Below are 7,345 nucleotides of genomic sequence, written 5' to 3'. Positions count from 1 at the left end.
CCCTGCTTATTATCCTTGTTTAGACTCAGCTAAACTCATAAACAGGACCTTTTAGGTTGCTGCTATTGTTTTGAAACTTTCTGGGCTTTGAAGATGGTCTGTAATTGATTTATTAATTACAGAAACTCGAATTCTTGGTTCATTAACCCTCACAGCTCCCAACTCTTGGTGCAAATGGAATAACTTAGTTGAAGTGCAGCTGAATTATCTAAACCTGCAAAAGATTTTAAATGGTTGCTGTTTGACCTTGTGGTATATGTGTGGCAAACTGTTCTCTGAACCCCATACAGGACATGTAAGAAAGGAGATTTGAAATCAAAACTGTCCTGGGAGTGAGTCGTATGGTCACTTTATGTATATTGCATATTACTTGGTTAACGAAGTCATTTGCCTAAACTTGTTTTGCTTAGACAGATATTATAACTACTTGTATTCTATAACCCCACACCAATTTGAAGGTATGGCAAACAGTTGTGGGTAAGAGAAAGATGGGAAGAGACAAACTGGTTCAGGTGTTCTGAATGAATGTTTTGGAGATACAGGTGCTACTGATCTAAAATTAGTTATTTGTATTTTATTATATTATTTCCATTACATAGCATATATTAATACAATATATAAGTATATACATTATATTAAATTTAATGTATTCTATTAATATATAATGCATTAATATGAACATATAATTTATTGATAAATATATTACTTTACATTTGATATATTAATATATGACATATAATGTATGTTATATTAAATATAAATTATATATATTTAATTAGAAGTCCCTTTAGTAAATAAAACAACTTGTGCTGTGATGGCTCAGTGAATACTGTTTGGTTAGCACCTGAATTCCAGCTGCCTTACTTTAGAGGCGAGAGTGCCTCACTGCCAAGCTTTAGTTTAGTTTATCATTTTTCCTCATTTTGCCTTTGCAGAAAGTCATCATACGAGTTATCTATTTCTGTGTAACAAGCTAACCTACACCTCAGTGGCTTAAAATTGTAAGTGTTTATTATCTCAGTTTCTGTGGGCCTTGAATCTGGGTGCAGCTTAGATGGTTGCTTTAGCTCCTTGCTGGCTGTCGACTAGAAACTTCCCTCAGTTCTTTGACATGTGGGCCTCCCCACAGGGCAGTGCACAGCGTGACAGCAGGATCCTCAGAGTGAATGAGAGTGAGCAAAAGAGAGCAAACAGAAGCCTGTCTTTCTGTAACCTAATCTTGGAAGTGACACCCCATCAATTTTGTCACAGGGTCTAGCCCAGTCAAGGGGAGGGGATTCCACAAGAGCATGAATATCGGGTGTAGGGATTTGAAGCCATCTTAGGTGGTGCCTACCCCAGCTAAAGAGAGAAATGTGACTTTTTACTTATCACAGGATACTATCAAGAAAGTGAAAAGACAATCCACAGAATGGGAGAAAATATTTGCAAACCACATATGGAATAAAGGTCTAATATCCAAAATACATAAAAAGCTCTTAGAGCTCAGCAATAAAAAGACAAATAACCCAATTTAAAAATAGGCAAAGGTTTTACATAGACATTTCTCTAAAGAAGGTATACAAATGGCCAATAAGTGCATGCAAAGATGCTCAGCATCATTAGTCACTAGGAAAATGCAAATCAAAATCACAATGAATACCACTTCATACATACTATATTTTATTTTATTTTTTAATTAATTTTTTACTGGAGTATAGTTGATTTACAGTGTTGTGTTAGTTTCTGCTGTACAGCAAAATGAATCAGTTATACATATATCCCCTCTTTTTTAGATTCTTTTCCCATATAGGTCATTACAGAGTACTGAGTAGAGTTCCCTGTGCTATACAGTAGATTCTTATTAGTTACCCATTTTATACAGAGTAGTATGTATATGTCAATATCAATCTTCCAATTTATCTCTCCCTGCTCCTTCCCCCTGGTAACCATAAGTTTGTTTTCTACATCTGTGACTCTGTTTCTGTTTTGTAAATAAGTTCATTTGTACCAGTTTTTTACATTCCACATATAAGCGATATCAGATATTTGTCTTTCTCTGCCTGACTTCTTTCACTCAGTATGACAATCTCTAGGTCCATCCATGTTCTATATTTTTTTTTAATGAAGAATAACAAATGTTGACAACAATATGGAAAAACTGGAATCCTCACACACTGAGGTATAAAATGTTGCAGCCACTGTGGCAGCAGCTTGGCGGTTCCTCCAAAAGTTAAATATAGAATTACCACATGACCCAGCAATGCTACTCCTACATAGGTATACACCCACGAGACATGAAAATATACATTCACAAAAAAACCTTGTACATGAATGATCATAGCAGCATTATTCATAATAGCCAAGAAGTGGAAATAATGCAAATGGCCATCAACTAATGAATGTAAAAACAAAATGTAGTATATCCATGGAATGTTACTCAGCCATAAAAAGAAATGAAGCACTGATACATGCTACAACATGAATGAACCTTGAAAACATTATGCTAACTGAAAAAGGCCTGACACCAAAGGCCATATAGTGTATGATTCCATTTATATGAAATGTCCAGAATAGGAAGATCTGTAAAGACAGAGAACAGATTAATGTTTGCCAGGGGCTTGGAGGAAGGGGGAATAGGGACTGCCAGCTAATAGGTACAGAGTCTCTTTTTGAGGTGGTGGAAATGTTCTGAAATTATATAGTGGTGCGGGTCACACAACTCTGAGAATACACTAAAATCCACTGAATTGTATACTTTAAAATGGTGAATTTTATGTTATGTGAATTTTTTCTCAATAAGAATTCTTTTTTAAGTTACTATGACCAACGGTAACAAATATTTACTGAATGTTTGGTAGCCCGCTAAGTACCCTGCTGTGTCTGGGTTCTAGAACCCAGGTCAGTGGTTTTCAACCTCAGTGGCACATTAAAATCACGTGGGAGCTTTTAAATTTTTTGATGTCCAGGCCACACCCCAGACCAGTTAAATCATAATCTCTAGGGTAGAATCCAGGCCTCAGTTGTTTTTAGGGTGCCGCATGAAATTCCATCGTGTGGCCAAGTTTGAGAAGCGCCAGCCTAGAGCATCATGACTCCTCAGCAAGTTGGGTTCCCTCAAGAAGTGACCACTCTCACACCCTATCTTCTTTCCATTAACAGTAACCAGCAAAGAAAGCCGCTTGTCCTCAAGGACAGACTCCTCCTCCAAGTCAAGACGGCCCCTTAGTTTCTCCTAATTCACCACTATTTTCCTTTCTGTGGGTGACCCAGAATGTTCAATAATTTAAAGAGGGAATATTTTATGCTTTGCAGTGTTTTTCTCATTTTGGATTAGGTTGCTGTGATTCAGCTGTGGGCAGAGAATCATTTGTTCCACTTTGGAACAAAAGTTGAATTCTGTCCAAATGGGTTGGCACTTTTGCCCTGAAAAACCTGGATTTTATAGTTTATGAAGTTCTGAGCAAAAACCTAAGATGAAATGAGCTAGAAATGTGAGGATTTTTACTGGGCCTATGTGCTCTCTTTTGTATTTATCATCTAACTGTAATACTTTAGTTTATTTAACCATCTTCTTGGCCTCCCGGAGCCTTAGCCGTTAGTGTCCTAAATCCTCCGTTGGCAGCAGCACAGCAACCTGCTTTTGCGCGGTATTCATTCTGTTTGGCAAACCCATGTGGTCTTATGTCCCAAACCACAAGTGGTCCTAGTTAAATCCACCAATCAAAGTACTAACTTTTTTTTTCATTTGTCCCCAGAAGCTGAAGCCAATTTGTGAAAAAGATGGAAATAGGTTAAAAAAAAAAAGAAGTTAGATGATTTTAAAGAGCCATAAAGAAAGGATCAGCTACAGCTACTTTAGGCTACAGGAGGGCCAGTGAGGTTTTAGCTAGTAACCCACCCTGGTGGTAGGTGATGGGGGTAAATATAGTTGGCCCTCTGTACCCCGGGTTCCACATCTGCAGATTCAACCAACCATGGAACAAAAGATATTTGAAAAAAAATTCCAGAAAATTCCAAAAAGCAAAACTTGAATTTGCCATGCGCAGGCAACTATTTACATAGCATTTACATTGTATTTGCAACTATCTCTATAGCATTTACATTGTATTAGGTATCATAAGTAATCTAGAAATGATTTAAAGTATACAGGAGGAAGTACACAGATGATTTGCAAATACTATGCTATTTTATATGAGGGACTTAAGCATCCAAGCATTTTGGTATCTGCAGAGGGTCCTGGAACCAATCACCCAAGGATCCCAAGGGACAGCTGTACACAGGATCAGCTCTGGCACCACTCACAGGGACAATGAGAGAAAAACTCTGGAAGGGAGACTGATCAGAGACTAGCAACTGCCAAAAACTTCTGGCAAGAAGACAAAAAATTGCAGAGGCCTGTGGAGTGGAGGAAACCCACCCAGACAAGAAAGGGCAGGGAAGTAACAAGCAGAAGCATGTGGATCTGCCCCTTGAAGGTAGTAGAAATCAGCCATCTTTCTAGAATTAAATAGAGTGCACAAGTCTTAAGTATATAGCTCAGTGAATTTTTACACACATACACCTATGAAACCACCAGCCAAATCAATACCTAGAACATTTCTATCTTCCCAGAAAATTCTCTCATGCCCCCTCCAGCTCAGTAGCCTCCTCCCCTCACCCAGAAGTAGCCTCTATTCTTATTCATATCACTGTAAATTAGCTTTGCCTTTTCTTGATCATCATATGAATGGAATCATATAGCATATTTTCATTTGTATATGGCTTCTCTTGCATGGCATAATGTTTCTGAGATCTACCCGTATTGTTATGTGTATCAATAGTTTGTTCTTTTATTATTGCTGCGTAGTATTTCATGATATAAATATGCCATATTGCTTATCCAGTCCTCTGTTGATGGACATTTGGCTTGTTTAAAGTTTGGGGCTATTCTGAATAAAGCTGCTATGAACATTGGGGGTACAGGCCTTTTCATAGACATACACATTCATTTTTCTTGAGGAGATATCTAGGAGTGGAATTTCTGGGTCATAGGGTAGGTATATGTTTAACTTTAGTAGATACTGCCAAACAGTTTTTCAGAGGTGGTTGTATCATTTCACACTTTCACTAACAGTGAGAACTCCAGTGGTTGTTTTTGAGATGAAAAGAAAATCAGCAAATACCTTAACCTGGGCCAACTTCCTGGCAGCATAAAATTTGGGATATTTGCGGTTGAGTGATGAAAGAAAAACAATAAAAACAGAGGCCAGGGAGGGGCCTGTAACTGTCCCACCCCAACCAGTACCAGCAGGAAGGAAACCCTACAGCTATTTTGGGATAGATTCCTAGCAGGGACATTAGCTAGTTAAAAGGGAAAGGGATTTGATAGAAAGGGAGATGCTAAAGTTGTTTCCAATTAACCTGTTGAAAAACAGTAATTAAAAAAAGGAAAAGCAGGGTAGGTAGCAATGTTCCTCATACTTTACTGGGCAGGAGAATTCTGGTTAAAAATACAGAATTTGCATTTTTAAAGAGATATCCCAGGTGATATCACTGGTGTTTCAAAAACTACTCCAAAACATTGTTTAGAGGTTCAGCAATGCTAGCACATAATGTGTGCTGGGGATAAAAGTAAGAATATTCCCATCTCACTCTACATCATAGCACCTTACTGACACTGACCTTTTTGACCATTAAATGTTTTGTTGAGTATTCTTTTAAACACTTAAAAATTGGGAGAAAGCTTCCACCTTTCACTTTGCCCCCTGGGGGTCTTCTTCTCAGTAATGCAAGGTTTAAAAGTGAGAGTCGGCTTCTTTCCTCCCTTCCTTGTTGCCAAGAGGACGATCAACCTAGGTGACCCCAATCCCCTTTTAAAAGGATTTACTGTTAGTCTCAATGTAGAGCTCTGAGGAGATATCAAAAACTACTGATACATCATTGCAAAGTTAAAGTTATTTTGGCACATAGTAGGTACTTGACACATGTTAACAGAGTTACATTTATTTCATTAAAAAATATATTAAGTGCCTGTTATGTGACAGGCACTATGCCAAAGCAAGGAATACCGTGGTGGAAAAGATAGAGGAGGTTTCTATTTTGAAGAGGTTTGTGTTCTAATGGGGAACTGTATTAGTCAGGGTGGGATAACTTCTCTAATGAAAACATACAGACACCTAATTCTCAGTGGCTTAGCTCAATAAAAAATGGATTCTTCACTCGTTTCGTCTCAGTCTGATTTGGGCTGATGAGAGGATGGGTGTTCTGCTCCATGCAGACCTTCGGGGTCCCAGGCTCCTTCCACATTCTTTTATGTCCACAGAGCCCTCTCCATTCAGCCAGCAGATTGAAAAGAGAGTTAGGAGACCCCATGGGTAGTTTTCATGATACGGCCAAGCCTGGAAGTGGCGGACATCACTTTACCCACATTGCATTGACCAGGCTGAGACATGTGGCCACACCTAACTGCAGAGGAGGTTGGGAAACATAGCTGAGTACGCAGAAAAGAAAGGAAAGAGTTTGGTGAACACACACAGTCTCTACTGGAGGGGTAGACAAGGAAGTATAATCTGGTGTGGTAAGTGCTGTACTATGGGGAGGTAAAGGGTGCTTGATAATATACAGGAGAGACACCTAACCCATACTGAGCTTGGGCAGAGAATATCCTGAAGGAACTGATGCCTAAGCTGGCAGAAAAAAAGTTCACTGCTCTCTACAATATGGTAACTTGTACCCTAATGAGATACTACTCCCTTGCATGAACAATTTGTTTAAATCCAAAAACCTTTTTTTTTTTTTTCCAAAGTAACCATTAGAAAATAATAAGCCCTTTCTTGGGTTCCTCTTGTTCTCTGCTTTAAGGAGAAATGGTAGGGCGGAGTCAAGACGGTGGACTAGGAAGACGCATAATTCGTGTCTCCGCACAACTAGGGCACCTACAAGGCACTGGTGGGGGACCATGGACGACTAAGGGAACGGGAGGAACCTCCAGTGACCGGGTAGGATGTGAGGCATGGGGGGAGTGAAGGGGGAGGAGAAGTGGAGGCCAGGCGGGACTGGTGCCCCTGAGGGGCGGCTAGGGGAGGGGAAGGGATACCACACCCGAAGGGGGAAATTGGGGGACCATTGGGAGGGCGGAGGATCAAAAGAGAGCATGGCCAGGCTTCTCCTGCCTACTTGGGCCCCCCAGAGCCTGCTGAGATCCCGGGCCTGATCCTCTGCCCACCGAGGCCCCCTCCAGCTGGGCGGGTCCTGCGGGAGTGGGAGGGAGGGAAGGCAGAGCAAAAGTAAAGGCCGGACCTCCGAGACCGACACCCCTGAGGGTCGGCTGGGGTAGGGGAGGACTTCCTACACCGAGCGGGACCCACCCATGGTGAGGGGACCA

Source organism: Monodon monoceros, unplaced genomic scaffold, assembly GCF_005190385.1.
Source record: "Monodon monoceros isolate NGI ecotype Baffin Bay Population unplaced genomic scaffold, NGI_Narwhal_1 Super_Scaffold_20, whole genome shotgun sequence".
NCBI classification, from domain to species: domain Eukaryota; kingdom Metazoa; phylum Chordata; class Mammalia; order Artiodactyla; family Monodontidae; genus Monodon; species Monodon monoceros.
This window is presented reverse-complemented; position numbering follows the sequence as displayed.